The sequence below is a fragment of the Syngnathoides biaculeatus genome, chromosome 9 (assembly GCF_019802595.1).
Source record: "Syngnathoides biaculeatus isolate LvHL_M chromosome 9, ASM1980259v1, whole genome shotgun sequence".
NCBI classification, from domain to species: domain Eukaryota; kingdom Metazoa; phylum Chordata; class Actinopteri; order Syngnathiformes; family Syngnathidae; genus Syngnathoides; species Syngnathoides biaculeatus.
Genome location: NC_084648.1, coordinates 11,886,558 through 11,906,530, shown reverse-complemented (window position 1 = coordinate 11,906,530; position 19,973 = coordinate 11,886,558). Strand labels below are relative to the sequence as shown.

General features: G+C 41.7%; 1 long non-coding RNA gene across 2 annotated transcripts in view; it reads right to left on the bottom strand.

Annotated features, from left to right (window-relative positions):
* LOC133506539 (uncharacterized) overlaps positions 1–19,973 on the bottom strand; it is a 116,579-nt gene that overhangs the window by 35,126 nt on the left and 61,480 nt on the right. For both annotated transcript variants that reach the window (XR_009796522.1, XR_009796521.1), the window contains exon 5: positions 5,169–5,278. This is a non-coding gene — a long non-coding RNA (uncharacterized LOC133506539). The remainder of the gene's footprint in view (positions 1–5,168; positions 5,279–19,973) is intronic.

Below are 19,973 nucleotides of genomic sequence, written 5' to 3'. Positions count from 1 at the left end.
ACACACACACACACACACACACACACACACACACACACACAATAAATCATCTGACATGAGTAATGTATTTTTTTTACTTTGGCGGAGATGCATATTGACTGTTTAAATTAATAACATTCAATAAAATCATATTTTGAAAAATGGATCAAATTGGCAAAAAAAAATTTGTAATTTGATATTACCACCAAATGATATTCTGTAGATGCACAAAAAAAAAATCTAATAAAAAAACCCTTCCAATTCCAGATCAGCGCCAAATTTTACACATTTTACAGATCAAACAAGTAAAATCCAAGTAAAAATCATAATTTGGACCAGCATCACGTGATGCATGATGCCTTGAGTACATTAAATATCAGAATGAAATGAAAAAAAAACCCTACTCTTATAATATAATAACACAAATTGATGTGTGGACTTTTTTATATATCCAATGCAATTAAATCACTACAGATATAATAATTTGCATGATAACCCTATTTAGGAATAGCAAAAATATAATAATAATGTAATCCTTTTATGACTCAAATGAAATAAAATACATTAAACTAAAATCCTACTCATGATCAAATAATACAATAATATTGTTATTGCCACAAATGCTATTAAATTACAAATTGAAATCCTTTTGTCAAGCGCAAATGAAATCAAATGTTGTAACTAATGCTAATCAAATCAAGTTGTGGGATCTTTATTCCAATCGGCCACCTGTTGAAAGTGTTCCGAATGTTTTAGCCTGGCCAGCGTGCGCATCCTCCCTTCCTTCCGTAAAGGGCAAAACACATCAAAGTTGATGTTTTGCTGAGCGTCAAACAGTCCATTGTTGTGGCGAAGTGTGAAGAGGCCTGGCCAGTCGTGTGGAACGAGAGACATCGGAGAAGCGTTGCCACCACACCTCCTGACTTCCACCCGCACACACAGGTCAGCAGAGGGTGTGTGTGTGTGTGTGTGTGTGTGTGTGTGTGTGTGTGTGTGTGTGTGTGTGTGTGTGTGTGCGGGCCAACCCAGGTGGTCCCGAGCAGGTAACCTAACCTTCAAAAAAACCTTTCGCCTGCAGGTGTGTACCCTCAGAAACATGACCCCGTTTGATGTACATACACTGTGGTGTGCTCGGCGCCATGCAGGCCTTTACCATTGTGATGATCAATAATTAATGGTAGAGTTCAGTGACTCTCATAGTGAGGTAATAGTCCTACAGAAGCGTATTACTCCCACACCAAAAAAAAAAAAAAAAAAAAGGTCATGTTTCACATCATAATGAGAATCATTTCACATCAGGATGAGAATCATTTCACATTAGGATGTGAATCGTTTCACGTTTTAACGTTGATTCGTTTCAAATAATAACGTAGAAAATAGAATAGAACTTCAAAGAGAATAGAAATGGAAAAATAGAATAAAAGAACTTTATCAAACCTTTTAAATGAGGCGACCAATCCATCCTGCACAAACACCGTTTCGAAGCAATAACTTCCACTTCAGGTGGCTGGCAGAGCCAATTCGGCGAAGCCCGATGAACATGCATCTTCTTTTTCAATCTTAAATAATTTTTTAGTAAAGATATACAGGAATGTATATGTTTGATATATAACTCTAAAACGTGTCCACCCACCCGAACTGGAACTAATTGTCTTTTGGGGGGGCGGGGTAAAGAGGGGTGAAATGTATTTATTTATTATTTTCTACATTATGTGAAACGAATCTACGTTATTATGTGAAATGAGTCACATAATAATGTGAAACAATTCACATAATAATGTGAAATGATTCACATTATTATGTGAAACGATTCATATTATTATGTGAAACGCAACCCTTTTTTTGGGGGGTGTGGCAGTAATACGCTTCTGTACGTCTCATTTGTGGTACACGGCTCTCTCTAGTAGCATGTGAAAGAATCACTGGCCAAGCAAAATGCAGTTGCACGTAACATTTTGGTACATGTACATTTGGTAACATTTCATCATTTGACTGTTTTTTGTGACGTTTTATTTAGGTACAATTTAGATGTAATTTGAATGTGAAGTGCAATTAATTGAATCAGCATTTAAAGGGGAAATCCACTGGTTTGCATCAACAATGTATCCAATAGGTCATGTAATATGTACTCTATTTTGACAATGTGATGTTAAATCCTCTCTCATTTAATAGTGTTTTGAGAAGATTTTTATCGACAATTACGAATTTTCAGGGGCTGCCATTTTCGCGAGTCACATGACCTACGTGCGGGACTGTGCCGCAACAAAGGCTCGATTACGTGGGACACCATTTTTGCCCAGCGCTGATTTCTTGGATTTATTCTCATTTGATGAAGAAATAGCAGTATCGGTTGATCGGGAAGACTGAGGAATACTACCATACACATCCGTGAGCGGCACAGCCCTGAGCAGCTCGGTTGATCGGGAAGATGGAGGAATACAGATTTCAACCTGTGGCTGTAAATAATGCCGCCAAGCGGCGGAGCCGTGAGCTCGCTCCCCTGCGAGCGCGCTCCGCCGCTCGGCTGTAAAGAATGTTGAATATTTGGATGGTTCTTGAGGCGGAATGACGCAGAGTCTGACGAGCTCACGGCTCCGCCAGGCTGAGCTACTGGCTCTGCGAGGAGCGAGCTCACAGCTCTGCCGCTCTGTATGGAAGTATTCCTCCGTCTTCCCGATCAACTGATACTGCTATTTCTTCATCAGATGAGGATAAATCCGAGAAATCAGCGCTGGGCGTAATGGTGTCCCATATAATCGAGCATTTGGAACGGCACGAAACACGTCACATACGTCCATGTAGGTCATGGGACTTGCGAAAATAGCACCGCCCCCTAAAATTCGTAATTGTTGATAAAATCTTCTCAAAACACTTAAATGAGAGATGATTTAATGTCACATTTTCAACAAAAAAAGGACATATTACATGACCTATTGGATACGTTGTTAATGCAAACCGATGGATTTACCCTTTAAGTACAGGGTTTTTTTTCCACTATATTTAAGTGCCGTGCTAATCATTCATGCCCCATCCTGAGTTAAAAATAGAAATCATAAAAGCCAGCCATACATACAGACAATGCTGTTCACTTGACAACTTGGGTCAAAAAACTTGACTGCCCCATGTAGCAGTATGAATTGATGGGGCAATATAATAAGAACAGACAACAGTCGCACTCACAATCACACCTCGGAGCAATTTAGAGTGTCCGAATAATGTTGCATGTTTTTGGGATGTGGGAGGAAACCGGAGTGCCCGTGGAAAACCCACGCAGGCATGGGGAGAACATGCAAACTCCACACAGGCACCCCGGTATTTGAAACCCGGTCCTCAGAACTGCGAGGCCAACATTCTACAGCTGCACCACCGTGCCGCAAGTCCCAACCTGATGACAGAAAAGCCACAGTAACGGTGAAGTTGCCTTATACTATATGAATTTTAAAAGCTTTTTGGCAAGTAGCATCATGAGTGTGGTCGGGGGTGGGGGGGGTCGTCACCATGTGTAATAATGGCTTGTCATTTTACAACGTTACCGACCATGCATGAGCCAGAGCCTACCGCACCCCAAATACATCACTTGTGGTTCACAGGAGCCAATGACAGTCAAAATGCGCGAGCCGAAGACCGTGCAGGAGTGGCCGGTGGACCCTGATGTGGGAGCCCACCCTCAAAAAGTTCAACTCCACCCCCCCTTCCTCCTGAGGGCCCACTTAAATGAGATCTAATCACTGGCAGCTTGGCACTGTGGGTGGAAAGTAGCCACAAATATCATCTTCAAATGGCTCGGGGTTGCTTGTGAGGGACGCCCACCCTTGTCGTGCTGACCATGGGCCAGCAGGAGGCGGTCCCTGTGTGGAACATGTGACCGGGACCACACAACAATCAATGATTTCCAACACAGCCGGCGACCCAAAGTTTTGGCGACTATGGTTTTATTTACATATGTGTTTGATTGTGGCTAAGTTATTGGATTAGACTTGAAAAAAAAAAAAATATTTTTGTATACAGTAATCCCTTGTTTATTGCCGGGGTTAGGTTCGAGACCACCACCATGAAGCAACGACCCAAAAACCTAATTTATTACAGAATAACTATACATTTATAAGGTTCATGCACATGTTACCAAACTATATTCATGGGACGGTCAGATATTATTTATGTCCACTCGGGGTCGCCATCCTCACATTCTAAATTTGGGCCTTTGGCGTAGCCCGTCCAGTTCTGGGTGTACCCTGCTTCTGGGATAGGCGCCAGCAAGGCCCGCGACCCTAGTGAGGGTGAATGCTTTGAATAATGGGTGGGTGGATGTTGAATGTTTATGTGTGTGTGCCTGCGTGTGTGTGTGTGTGTGTGTACGCGTGCCTGTGCCTTTAAAAGGCAGGCCTGGCCTGATTACTGACATGGAAGTCAGCAAATGAGAATGTAAAGTTGGCTGGTTGTTAGCTGGATAAAGCATTAAGGTGATGACATCGGTTGAGGTTAAAAACAAATAGTGGACATTTTTCTCTTTCACATTGTGTTTTGATTTAACTCACCTTAATTTTGTCCATGCAGGATTTGGCTATAAAATGATACGTTGGAATAGATTACAGTAGAGCGTTAGCAGTGGTTGTACTCTTGAAAATGACTCCTGGGAGTTGAACGTTACAATAATGTAGAGTTATGTAACTACAATATGAAGGCAAGTGAACAACTTTTGGTACTGATATACTTGTTACGGGGAGGTTTTTGGGACATGGAAGGGAAACAGAGCACCCGGAGAAAACCCACGCAGACACAGGGAGAACATGCAAACTCCACACAGGCGGGGCCGGGATTGAAACCACCGGCCCTCAGAACTGTGAGGCCGACGCTCTCACCAGTTGCTCCACGGTGCCGCCGAAGCAAAAACACATTTCAGTTGATTGTGAATCGCGCTCGCCGAGCTGAGCTCACCCCTGAGCCAGCGCACCGCGTCACGTAGCGTAAACGGGCTGCGGTTTATCGCAAAGTGCTTGGCGTGTGTGTGGCATGCTGCTCTGCGTGTGTATGTGTGACTCAGCTGAGCCGACGTCTTAGATCGAGTGTGTCAAACACAGCGAATGTGATCACCGGCAGACTGCTTTCATTTGTTAGCCGGCTGGAAAATCTTAGACGGCGTCAGCGACAACATGAGATAGAGCTGACGACGACACGAAAAATCCACTTACCGCGTGCGTCTTCTAAACACGGCAACCAGATGGGTGAAAGCGGTGGAAGCGGTGGGATTTTGTCGCCACAAGATGGATGTCAAAAGCATCAATTACGTGTCACTGAGATCCTGTAGACCAACAGACAGACAGCAGAACATAATCTTTAATGCGTTGGCATCTAAAACTATTTGTACCTGCTACTGCTTTGAAACAGTTACTTTAGAGCCTTGACTTAAGAACATACAGTACTTGTGTCTTTTTGTAAAGCTACCTTGAGAGTTTGGTTTTTTGAAGGGCAGACCCCTACTTCTGAGAATTTGCCGAGACACCCATCAAGAAAAAAAATCTTCTCACGGAGGTGGTTTTGTCAAAGTTTCTGCACTTGTCCCCTTGAAACTCGACCTTTACAGCTTGTGAACCTGCCTGTGCCCTTCTGGTACAAGCGATCGGAGACCATCAGCCAATTTTGCCAATTTTGAAAAATCCTTTTAAAATCTGTCGGATTGCTCTAGTGTAGGATGCATAATTTATGCACAGGTCTGGGGTCTAGCTAAACCCATCTAAAAACTTTGACTTGAAATTCCTCTTCAGCTTTAACTTTCTAGCAGAAGTCCGTCACGACCAGAACACGGGGTTGGACCCAAATGCACGACTCGGGAGACACAGAGGCAGTTCGGGAAAAGTGTTCATTCGGTCCAGTGTCAGGGATCAGGCAGACAGTAACAAGAATGTCAGGTGTAAGAGGCAGGTCAGTGGGCAGGCAGGAGTAGGTACACGGGAGGTCAGGAACGGGATTAGGAGAGTGCGGGGACGACGCATGAAGCAATGATCTGGCAAGGGCCAGACCGTACGTGAGGTTCTATATAACTGGGATGTAATTACTAGAGACGAGGACGATTGCGGCAGGTGCGTGCCGGGACAGGGACCGGCAGGGCCATGAAAAGTCTGAAGGTTCTCAGACCAAAAAGAATCTAAAAGCTCAGTTGCAGATGAATACAAACGAGCCCAAAGTGTAATGCTTCCACTGCCATAATATGCATCATCAGAAACTGGATACAACGTAAAATTTGACTAATGTTCCCTAATAGCTTTCTGATGATACTCTGAGATAGTTTTTTTTTTCCCCAGTTATGTTCCTGAAAGAGCGAAAATAAGGGGAAGCAAGGCTAGCTCCTAGCTCATCTTCTAATTCTGCTGTGGTGGCGAACGAGTTAGTGTTCCATTTCGAAGTGGCTTAGTTCCACAAGACAAATATGAATTCCATGCGCCGGGATTGGCCGGCCACCAGTCCAATCCAGAGCGGGCCTCCGGTTCTCGTGCCCAAAGTCAGATTTTATAGACTCCAGTTTACGGGAGATTCAAATGAGGATAGAAATTAATGAATGGATGGATAGACAGGGAGGATTTACGATCATTCATCACAGATTGCCAGAATTCGACCTTTCCTGGCCAGAGATGGAGAATTGGGATTCAGAATTGCCCTGATTTCTTTTCACGTTATTAAGTTTTGTGTGCCAAGATTGACGAGTAAAATCTGCTCCGAATTGCGGCCAGCAGGTTGGATGCTCGCAAAGAAACAAACACACATTGTAAATGGTCTCACTTCCTGACAACACCATGCCCCTTTTCTCACCTCGTAAAACTTGTTTATCTCATTTCAACCCCCAACCCCCCACACAGTAATAGTCATTTTTTTTAAAAGAAATAATCTCAACACTTTTGATCTACTTTTCACGAAACAAGTGCCACGCCGAGGGTGACGTGTCAGAAGTTATACTAAATCGCCGCCACGAGTCGAGATAGAGGGACTGAATCGGCGGCGGAAAAGTGGGACGACAGAAAAGTGTGTGTGTGTGTGGGGGGGGGTGTCCAGCAATGCGTCACTGAACCCGGAGCGCTTTCATCTCCCTCTGATAAGTGCCATACCTAATCAGGTTAAAGCAGCGCATGCCGTGGAAAGGGGGGTGGTCGTGGGGGGGGGAATTCCAGCCAAAACGGTAACGTATCTGTTCCGCTCTCATGCGTCGCATTCCTCTGGCTAATTAGGAGTAAATATCTGACCCCGGAGAGAGAAAATGTCCACATTAGTCCAAAGTCAGGCAGTCGGTGTGGTCCATCTGTGCTCCCCCCCCACCACCACCATCGCCGCCCCACCCCTCCTCACGCTAATTTGGTGTACAGATGACAAAAAAAAACCACTGCAAAGCTCTCATTGGGTTGTTCTCATTTTTTCCACGTCCGCCATTAAGCCTCATCCTCGCCGACGGTCCCTTCTCATGCCGGAATATCCGCCGCCACTGAAGATTGACGGGTCATTCCGCCACTTTTACCAGCATGAGGGGGCTTCACTGACCTCAGCTGACCCTCAATTAATGATCCGAAGGAAGGCATTTAGCGTACTTACTGTATAAGCTACGACAATAATTATTTGTGTGCTAGTGACCCCCAATAGTTAAAAACCATTCAGCAAGCAGCTTTGCCTCGATGGGGCAAAGAAGCGGGTTAAGCGTACAACATCATAGTCACCAGAAACGCTGACTATTAAATGTCGTAACGTGCGTAAATCGCTGCCGACGTGTTTTGCCAGTTGAAATTAGCTGCAACAAGATTTGCACAGACCACCCAATCACAGGACAGAAAAATGTGGATGTCATCGAGGTGAGAACGGATTTGGAATCTCATTGAATGAAGACGTTAGATCAGCCAGCACTACTACTAAAAATTATAGTAAAACTGGGACACCTTTCTGGCTTCACCATAAAGTTCAGGATGTTACCTATGCGTAAAAATCAAGTGTCAATAGTACGAGAGCAGAACATTTTATGGGGTGGCAAGACAAGACAGATTTCGCAAGAGTGTTCGAGCATCTGGTGCTTGAAAGACCTTCCACACACGTTGGTCGTTGGCCATTCAATTTGGAACCGCCATTCGTGGCTGACTTTTTACTCAGCCTCCAGCTTCTGTTGACGTTTATGGTGCTCACTTCATTGTCCTGACGATATTTATGTTCCTTAACTCGTCTCTACAAGCGCCTGGCTTTTATTTGTATTGCCTACTTGTGTTTTTTCCCCTTTTTTTCATCTCAGTTTTCCTGAGAATGTTTAAAATCATGTTATTGTGTTCGGAAAACAGAAAACTGGACTCTACCAAAAGCAATCTGAGGTTGGTGATGATGTAGATGAAATGAAAAAAGGGAAGATTTTCTGTACATCTCCATATCTGGATCTGCATTTTTTTCCAATTCAATTCATTCATTTCAAGTAAAAGAACTTTGAACAAACCAGTTTTGTTCATTGTGCCGCCCTAGTGAGTCGTAATGCGAAACGGTGTTCGGAATAAACAGGGATCAGTTCCATCATGAGTGAAAGATCAAGACGATGATGAATTCCTCTCACAGCATTTTTATCGTTTTTGTTTTCCCAATCTCAACATAGTTTTGGAGAAACCGGTTCAGAGCTTAATAGAAGTAGTTCTTCGGCTTGGGTGCCAGCGCATCTGCACGCAATCTATTATCTTTCATGAAATACCAATACGTTTGATGGATATTTGGAAATAGACCGCCATACCGCAAAACATTTTTGTTTTTTGTTTTTTTTAAATCAGAACTTGTTTCTTTTCTTTCATGCAACAGAGATACTAACCACAACCAAAGTATGAAACTCATGATGACGACAGTACCTCAGGGGTGGATAAAAGCTGCATTATAATTAATGTAAATCAGAGGAAAACCCCACTTTCTATAAAAAAAAAACAACTATCGGGAAGAATAATCACTGCCATATACCTGTAAATCACTAAGCTATAAATCCCCCGCATTTTATTGCAGCTGTAAAACTTCATATCTCTCCTGCAAAATGGACAAAAATGGAGGTTGCCCACTCTACTTCTCAGTGGTTCAATTGAGATCATGTTCGTCACATCGCTGTCCGTGAAAGAAAGACCGACACAATGACCTCTGCAGCGTTCCAGTTGCAACGCTCGGTATTCAACGGCCAAACCAAACTATGCATGCAGCACGGCGCGCTCAAAAGGTGTGAGGGAAGGCGGTCTTCCCGTTGATCCGCTTCCAAGTGTTTTCACGCAATGCAAACAAAATTAATCACGCACTGTCACGCTCGACTCTAATGATTATCAATATCCATTTCGTCATGAATATTCGGCTATACAATCCGCCTTCCCCCTGGGAGAATGTCAGATTCCACTGGTGGTGTCTTGTGCCATATGAGAGCTATAACTCTGCTTGTTGCACATCTGTGCGCCTTCTGTGCTTTTTCTACGGTGTGTGTGTGTGTGTAGATGCACACGCACAAAGACACACACACACACACACACACACACACACACACACATGCATGCATGTAGATGTTCCGCGCAGGTGGGGCCCCGACATTACAACTATTGTGTCGGAGAATATTTAACCGGAGCGCACATCCCGTGAATTTTGTCTGACAAAGTCAGGCCATGTCATTATCCAAGCCGCTTATCCTCACAAGGGTTGCAGGAAAGCTGGAGCCTATCCCAGCTAGCTTCGGGCAAATGGCGGCCTACACCCTGAACTGGTCGCCAGTCAGTCGCAGGGGAGATATCGACACCATCACTGACCAAAGGCAGGTGTGTGTACCACTACACCATCATTCACTCCTGTAAGACGAAGTTCTGGACAAAACGATAATGCAGTGGAATGTGTGTTACAGTAAATGGAAAATGAGGTCATGGCTTGGCATTTCCCAGGTCCCGGTGGGGAGGTCAACCCTGGGCATCGAATTGTGGGGGGGTGCATGATGAGTTTTTTACAGGAAAACTACGGGTTGTAGTACAGGTGGAGCTCAAGACATATGGTAGAAAAGTCAATTTATTTTAATACTCAGATATTAAATAGAGTCATTAAACACTTTGGGAAATACTTTTCAGAGAGCAAATTCCAGTCTAATTTGTACATTACAAGTAATTTATTTCTTGATCCTTTCACAGATAATCCAGTTTCTATAGATGGTGAATTTTGAGTCTTCGTTTGCTGTGAGCTATAAGCATCGAGAATACACACACATATCTGAAAATATCTCTACAATTTCACTTTCAGTTTCACTTTTTGAATTGAACGACCAAAATATATTAAGGTTTTGACGCTGGAGGCCAAAGAATGCGACAGTTAATGTTTTAAAGAATCCAAGGGTTAGCACGATGTACAACGGGGATTGAATGAGAAAAAAAAGTGGAATAATACAAATTAAGGAGAACATTTGCAAAACCTTTGCAACCAACTCACCAGCTCTTTCATTCACTGGGTGATATTAACAATATAATCATGGGGAGAGGGGGTTCCCCCTGGAGCACCAAATTTAAGAGGGACTAATATTTTAAAAGATGAGAGACGTACATACGAATAGTAGTGCTCGAAGGGAAGTAGTGGGGGATAAGTGAGGACAAAACCCGACTTCGGGTACCAAAATTTAGTGGCGCAAACTGTAACGAGAGGTGGGAACAACTGTACAGTCATAATAGTCGTAGTAGAAGATCAATCTTAGAATTGTTGTTAGTTGCAACATCACCACAAAATACGCAAGGTAATACGTGTTGTTCCCAAGAAGCCTGAAAGACAAGAACACACACAAACACACACATGCAGGTCTGTATTTGCTCACAAGTTAAAGAAACGGATCTGCAGTTTTTTTTTCTTCTTTTTTAGTGCACTGATGAGGACCAAAGACTCCAATCACTGAGTAGATGTGTGCGTGTTTGTGTGCGTGGGCATTCATGCGTGTTCGCAGCTGCATTGGCGACCACACGCAAGCACTTTTAACATCTCGCTATCATTTGAACATTAGACTCTTGAAAGGAATTCAAATATGATCAAGAGCAACAAAAAGAAAAATCAAGTCTTGACCTTCACTTCACCTTCAAGCAACCCCTCCTACACGCGGTCACCCCCGCTTTCAACCTCACATGAGAAGACACACATCAATAGTGCGTGCGTATGTGTGTGTGTGTATAGAGTCCATTTTTGACATACCAAATATGGTCCCTTGCCCCATAAAGCGACAAACGCTCAGGCGACACTTCAAGTCAAGAGCTCACTGAAATGGAAAGAATCCGCATTAAAGCACTTCATGACGCTGGATGGTCTCGTCTCGTTTTTTTTTTTTTTTTTTTAATAACGGGTTCTTTAACCTGTTTGCTCATCACTGTGTACAGTCAAGTGGGCCACGTTTTGCGGCTTCGCTGTGTTGCAGATTTGATTGTATTTACATTGCAAATTATTGGCTATATCGCAGGATTTTGTGGAAATTATTTTTCCGCACATACGGTGAGAATACAGTGATGATAGAAACCGCCGTTAGTACCCTCTGAAGTGCTGAATTTTGTGAAACAAATTTGAACTGCTACAACCTCCACTATGAGCAGCTACAGCTAGTTTTGCCCCTGGGTTAAAATTTTGTTCCCCCAAAATTTGAGATCTGGTCTCATTCGGCTATTTGATTTTTGCTCTGACTTGTGAGAACAAAAGATAAGAAAATGAGCAGTGATATGGTGGTAGATATGTTTGGCAAATAGTAAGCAATTCATCAGAACAAAGCCTTCAAGGTATTTAATGCCATTTCCAGTTGAAGTTTACCGTCAAAGTACACATAAAATAAGAATTATGTTTAGCATGCTAACTTAACACTAATGCTCACAGATAATGGGAAATGCATATACAATTCTTTAAGTGTCTGATATTTGAACACAAATGTTGCAGCAATGCATTTAGCCATTCAAAGTCTTCCATCCATTTTCTTTGCCGCTTATCCTCACAAGGGTCGCGGGGAGTACTGGAGAGCCTATCCCAGCTGTCAACGGGCGGGAGGTGGGGTACACCCTGAACTGGTTGCCAGCCAATCACAGGGTAGATCAAGACAAACAGCCGCACTCACAATCACACTTAAGGGCAATTTAGAGTGTCCAATTCATGTTGCATGTTTTTGGGATGTGGAAGGGAACCGGAGTGCCCGGAGAAAACCCGCGCAGGCACGCAGAGAACATGCAAACTCCACACAGGCGGGTCCGGGATTGAACCCGGGACCTCAGAACTGCGAGGCCAACGCTTTACAAGCTGACCAACCGTGCCGCCCCATTCAGAGTCATTCTTTATTCTCTGCAAATGAGTTTGGTAAATCGTGAGCAATTCATTCAGTCATTCATTCAATTCATCATAAACAGCCTTCAAGCTAGTTAATGCCACTCACTGTCAAAATGTACTTTTTGTACATAAGCAAAATTTAAAAAATAATTTTAAATTAGTCCACAAGCTTAACGGTAATGCCAACACAATGGGAAATGCATATAGAATTCTTTAAGCAACTGATATTTGAACATAAACGATCCAGCGACAGATTTAGACATTCGATATAACAGTACTCAGAGTCACGTATTCTTTATCCTCTGCAAGGAGCTTAGAAGCGCTACGAGGAGCAGAGATGATGTCTATACTGTACAGACCTCCATGTACAGTATACTGTATCCATCTGTCTGTATCTTATACTGTCCTCAAGGCAGGCAGCAGGCCATTCAATCGATCCAAGGTGTACAAAAACTTTAATTTGTAATCGTCGCTTGTTCACGTGTATTTTTGCGCCATCCAAATTTGATGGATACCCTCTTTGGTCTCCGTGCTTCTATGGTGATAGTGTGGTGTTCAACTTTTAAAAGCAACTCGAGGAAATGTTAGTACTGTAAGTCCAAATGTCCCCCCCCCCAATATGATGTCATGTGTTATTTTGCGTGCTTGTCTTTTATCTCATCTGCTGTTTCGTATGCTAACTAGATTGCACTAATGAACACTGACATGTTGTTTTGTCCAACCGGAATTTTGCATCCATGTAATGCAATGGCAGAGAACCAAAGTGCAGTTGCTTAATACCTCACACGACTAGGGTCACGTGAGCATGGCATCATATCTCAAAGCTGTTTTTAATATTTTGAACTTATTCTGTAGCTAAATAAAGTGAACAAAATCCATGATTTCAAATGATTGTTTTTAACTGAAGACCTTCCATTTACGAAAAGTGTCCATTACAAGAAGGAAATATTGGCTCAGTGTTATTTTTTGGTAATTTTCAAAAGGAATCAGACATCTTTTTTTTACTGACCACAAATGCACTATACAGTAATCCCTCTCTACTTCGTGGATCACCTATCATGGATTCAGTGTGTCACAATTTCTGCCCCCCCCCCCAAAAAAAAAACCGGGATCACTACATACTAATGCACCATTCCCAGCACGACAACATTGACCAATAATAATAATTAGTACAGTACTGTAACGGGAAGCCGCATTGATACAGCATAATGCGGCATCCCCAGCAAGACGACAAGGACCTATGAAGCCAAAACGGCATTTACCCCTACTTCACTGTTTTTCCACTTTTTGCAGATGGATCTGGTACCAATTAACTGCAAAAAACGAGGGATTACTGTATTACTATGTTTTCTCAAACTATTTTGAGTGTACCGTGCATAACATTCCAAACCGTAACTCTTGAATGAAGTTACCTGTTAATGTTTTTCGCTTTCACTTCACTTTGAATCCAAAAGGCTTCTTCAGTTCTAAAAATTTCAGGTGAGGGGTTTCCCCATTTAGGCCTCAGACGGTGTGTTCCTTGGCGATGGTCAACGATGCGTTTGTCGGTGTTTTTGTTACTGTTACAGCCACAACAACAATGCACTATTGATGCTGTTGTTCCAACATCAAACACACGCTCAATACCAGCACCACATCATTCGTTAAGCGCACCGGTGATAAATCCCGCCGACAGCGAATGCGTGGGTGGTACGTGTACTGCCTTTCCTTGGGTGGTCAATTTTGGAGAAGTTCCAAAGGTGTGTAATTTAAAAGGGGCATTTTTATCCAGCCTATAAAATGTATGCGCGGAGGGAAAAGTGCCAGATATTATATTTACGAGATTTTATACTGTAGCCACCTGGGAAGTGAGTCCAAAAGTTGGGAATTATACGCTAATAAAAATGCATTTCGATTCCTCAGCGTGGAGCTTATTGTGTAAAATGCTAGAATACAATGGAAAAGTTTGAGAAACAAAATTATTTGACAAGAAAAAAAAAGGTATTTTAGAAGAAAATAAGAGGAATGTTATAGTGTAACAACCTGATCGTTACATGACTTTTAATGGGAAGAAAGTCAAAATGTACAACAGAGAAAATAATGTTGGGATTTTTAAAGTGTATATTTATATTTTTTATTATTTATAAAATTATTTTTAAAACTGAAGACAGAATTTTTTTCTTCTTTTTTCTAAAACATTTGAAAGTGGTGAGAATAAAGTTAGGTGTATGTAGTCATGATGAAATGATAAGAATTGATTTTTTTTTTAAGATTACAACAACAATGTTCTGGGGTGAAGAAAAATTATGAGAAGACAGTCAAACGGTTGCAAGAATATTCTAAATGTTTTGTGAAAAATGTTACATGCCCATTGAGTCCCCATATTACAATAATGAAGTTGCAATGTTATGAGTTTAAAAAAATTCTATTTCTTTGGAAATAAAAATGAAAGTTTAAATTAAGTCCGAGTCACAACCTGTTGAGTTGTAAGTTTGCCCCATAGTCATCGGTCCTTGGTGTCTTTTGGATCCCGCCTAGCCTAGTGTTTCTGTACCTGTGCCTTGCCGTAATGCTACAATGTGTATGACCCAGTTTCCGGAATAAACATATTGAAGATTGTGCCTCTACCTAGAAGTCCTGCATTTGGGTCCGCCCCCGCACCGGAGGTTCATGACAATAATTGATATTAGGTGGGGAAAAAGTAGTGATGTTAAATGAATAAAGATATAAATTTAAGACAAAAAGTCTGGTTTGTCATTGCTACGTGAATACTGTCATACTGTAATGTTATCTGAATATTAAATCTGCATGTGAAAAAAAGGTTGGGAATTAAATCAGAATGTTGTGAGAATAGAAGAAAAACTATGATGTTAATTAATTACAAATATGATCTCATTGGAATAAAATATTGTTAACAGGTTTGAGAAAAAAAAGGCCAGAATGTTCCTAGGGGGGAGTCAAAATAAAAGGAAAAATGTTAACATGAAAATAGAGTCAAAATGTTACAAGAAAAAGAAAGAAAAAAATGTAAGAAAAAAGTAAAATGCTACAGGAATAAAGTTGTAATTTTCACACAAAAAAAGAACAGCTTCAGTCATAAGATTACGGAAATAAAATTATATGGTTGGTATAAAATGTTCAAATATTGCAAGAATTAAGTCATACTTCTATAGGATAAAAATTATGAGACTAAAGTCAAGATGTTTCAAGCAAAACAATTTACGTCTTGTAAAGTCATAAATGATGGGAATTCGGTTTGAGGATTGTGCGAGATAAATGGGGATGAATTATTAGGAGGAAAAAAAATGTGATTTTTCAAGAAAAAATTTTATACTACAAGAATAAAATTTTTAAAAGAAAAAAAAATGTTTTGAAAATAATGTTGAACTGTTATAAAAAAATACAACTGCAGTCGTAATATGATTGCAATTATGTCACAATATTGAGGGGTAATTTTGAAAAGTTACAACAATTAAGGAGTACTTTTTTTAGATGAAATAATTTCACATATGATAAAAAATAAATTTTTAAAATTTGATAAAAAGGTGAAAAAGGTTATGTGAATAAAGTTGGAATGTTACGTGAAAAAGCTATGATGTTATGTGATTAATGTCAATCTTGAAGGAATAAAGTAATGTTACAAAAAATTTAAATATAACAAAAGTCACGTTTTAATTATTAATTTTTATTTTTTTTTTTTTTAACCAGAAAAAGACCATAGGGCTAAAAAATTTTCGTCAAAATGTTACAAGTAGTCAGAACTCTCCACAAATATCTCTAATGAAAATAAAGTTGTGATCACGTTTAATTTTGGTTGAGAAAAACCTTTAGATACTACAAAGAAAATGTAATTTCTCTGAGAAAATGTGAATAAATTTCTACTGTGAAGAGATCGTGATTTACAAGACAAAATAAAATAAAAATAAAAATTCCAACACAAAAAAAAGGTAATTCTTCCAGAACAAAGCGGTAATGTCACCCAATAACAAACGGCCGCTCCTAAAAAAATGTTTTCCGTGAGGGAAAACTTGAGTTACAACGGGGCAAAGGCGAGGCGTCCATGAAAGACGTGACTCTTGACCCGCTGCCATCGCGCGGCTTCTCGAGTTCAAATGGGAGCGATTACAAGCTGAGTTGGGATTTAAAGTGTCCCCTAAAGCCCTGACCTTTTCCCTGCGGGCTCACGCCAACACTATGTGCTCTTGAAAACTAATAAGAACGGCTTTTGTTCACGTCAATGTAGGGCCAAATATGAGCCACTTTCAACTATAGTGGGCTAACTCCGTTTTAGTCATTTTTATGTTAAATTCAGAAATGAATGGCCAACGTTTTGTCATTTCGGAGCCAGTCCGTTACGGCACTCGGCGCAACACTGGGCCGACGTCCCAGAAAGCGAGGTGCGGAGATTGATATAAGACTCGCAAAGTACGCAATCCTTTGCGGTACTTTGCGGTGCCAGTGCATCTGCATGTTAGCGTAAGTCAATGTTATTTATCATCTTTCATGAAATACTGCGCTGACAGATTTGACGGATGCTTGGACGTCAGTGCACTGCTGCGCATTTTGTAATCTCACTTTGTTGTTTTCGTTCTCTGACAGTATCTGTGTTGTGGGGAAAAAGGGTCAATATATCGCATAAAAAATCATTTTACGCTAATCCCTTGAGATACGTGCTTAATTCGTCACTGGAAACACTCACACCTCAAATCATCTTTCCCCATTTCAATGAAACGGAAATGCCTGTACCAGCCGCAAAACCCAAATCACTGCAATGTTTTTATAATGACAAAAACGTCACCCTCCAGTACTGTACATATTCTTCAACTCTTACAAAAACAATAATGACATACAGTACTTAAATATTAAATTGAACTAAAAATAATACAAACTTTTTGTCACACTTTCTCCTACAATGCGAATTGTGCTGCATCATTCTGGTGTGTGCGCCTTGGCCAGGTGGGGGCAGCATAAGACATGTCGTGTCATGATCCAAGCCGCTTATCCTCAAAAGGGTTGCGGGAAAGCTGGAGCCTATCCCAGCTAGCTTCAGGCGAAAGGTGGACGACACCCTGAACTGGTCGTCATCACTGAGCAGGAATTGATCCCACGCTGCCCGCACCAAAGGCAGGCGTGTGTAGCACTACACCATCAGTGACTCTCCAGCATAAGACAAACATAGATACAGTGTACCGGAAGCTCAAGTCCTCCCAACTTTTCAGTATGTCAGGATTATTAGTCATTCTTCACAGGGGATAAAGAATATATGCCTGTGAGTATTGATATATTACCTGTCTACATGTGTTGCTCAACCATTTGTCTTCAGACATCAGCTATAATCTTGAAGCTTCTCTCCAAGATATAAAGCTCTTACATTTTACTGCAGACATACAGAAAAACTTGAAATTACTTCACTCTGTGTTGCAATTCTATCTTGCAAAATTTTAACCAGGAGGAGCCTGCGGATGGCCAAACAACAAAAACAACAACAAAAACGGGACAGGTGAGCAGGTGGAGACTGTGGCGTATAATAATACCGCAAAAAATGCTATTGGTATCGCAACAGTCCACAGAGGTTGCGAAGCAGCACGTTGCTCATCGCCCAAGGTTATTTTTGAATGTTCTGTAAACAATTGTATTTTATGATTATGAGGCAGGTCATTATTTAGCCCAATAGCAGCTGCCAGCAGACACTTTGTCCTGCTAGGAGCTATTTTTCTCCCTTTTTTTTTTTTCTTTGCAAGGAATGAAACTTGTTTTCCAGTGTTTGTTGCAGGTTGGATATAACCGTAGGTATGAAAATACTAAGGTATGCCATGAATGTAAAACTGTGTGTAGGTGAGCAGGGGGTGGTTGAGGAGGGTGGGGTAAGTGGGCAAGGGGTCAGGGGTGGCCTAGTGGGGTTCTGGAGCCAGTGCGCCCTCACCATTGTTCAGGACTGGAGGGGGCTCAAGGGGGCTGTGGGTATTGATGCCCAAGGTATTGCCTTCCTTATAGTAGAGTTAGCAATACGTGTGTGTGTGTGTGTGTGTGTGTGTGTGTGTGTGTGTAGACCTCACAAAGGGGTGGGTAAGGAAAAGTAATTACAGATGATATAGGGCCAAAAGGGAGGAAATTGATTAAAGAGAAAGAGTGACCAGGATGTATGTCAAGGATCTGAGTTTCCTTTTCAATTAAAGTGAAATGTCTCAGTGGTCTCGTTGCATATGGTGTGTGTGTGTGTGTGTGGGTGGGGGGGGGGGGGGTGATGGATGGACTCAATGTACTGGTTCGCGGGGAGGGACACATTCATCTATTTCATATCTTATACGACATGATGTCACGGCCGAGTGCAGAAGGTGCATGTAAGGGGAAAAAAAAACATTTAACCCTTAAACACTGTTCCAGTAATATTTGAGCTCTTTTAACATTTGGCAGCAATATAAATACTGACTTAATATTATTTCACCCTTAAATATGATGACTTTTCCTTAAAATGACCCGAAATACCGTATTTTCCGCACTATAATGCACACCTTCAATGAATTACCTATTTTAAGATTTTTTCCCATATATAAGGCGCACTGGATTATAAGGCGCAGAGAATAGACACTACAGTAGAGGCTGGGGTTACGTTATGCAGCCATTAGATGGAGCTGCACTAAAGGCTCAATATTGATCCATATATAAGGCGCACCGTCGGCTTTTGAGAAAATTAAAGGATTTTAGGTGTGCCTTGTAGTGTGGAAAACGCGGTACACAAAAATTTAAATATGTAAAAATGTCCTTGTTTCATACAGGTGATACAAAAATGCGTGTACACTGCTGGCTGTTCAGTGTCAAATTTGACCTGTGTCTATTAAAATGTATTTTAGATATACCAATGTGTCTTGTGCATCATCATTTAATGCTGCAATTCAAATCATTGTGCCGCTCCTTCTGGACAGACTTTGTTTCCTAATACTCTATAAGTGTATCCTTCCATTATCTGAGCCGCTTATCCTCACAAGGGTCGCGGGAGTGCCGGAGCCCATCCCAACTATCTCCGGGGAGGAGGCGGGGCACGCCACCCAATCACGGGCCACACGGAGACAAACAGCCACTCGCACTCACTATCAAACCTAAGGCAAATTTCTAAATTCATAAAACAGATTGAACCCTCTTTTTTTGGGAAAAAAAAATGTACTATTTGGCAAACTGATGATTATTGGGAAGTATAGTGAGGTGGGATTACGGCCACCATACAGTACTCAAATTTTAAACTTGTAAGTCAAGGTGTGATTGTGAGTACGCCTTGCGATTGGCTGGCAACCAATTCAGGGTGTACCCCGCCTCCTGCCTGTTGACAGCTGGGATAGGCTCCAGCACTCCGCGCGACCCTCGTGAGGATAAGCGGTTCAGAAAATGGATTGTTGTACCGTATCAAACTGGCGCCTGTCTCACTTGAGATCAATATTAAAAACAATCGTATCGCTAACCACTATCTTCAAGGTGCACTCTCAATTCTGAATTTTTACCAGCATTTTTGCCAACCAAAACTTCAGAGTTTGGAGCATACTTCAGTCTGCGCTTTTTCTTTGTTTTTTTTTTTCCTTCCCAAAATAAGACGCACCGTCAACAAGTGTGGTGGAGGGAGAGAAAAGAGGTTGTCAGTACGGCTGAAAGGCAAACCGGGATTTCTCTCCACAGATGTTTCATTCAGGCCGCCACGGCAGGCGGGCAGGAGGGCCACTCCACGAGTGCTCCACTAC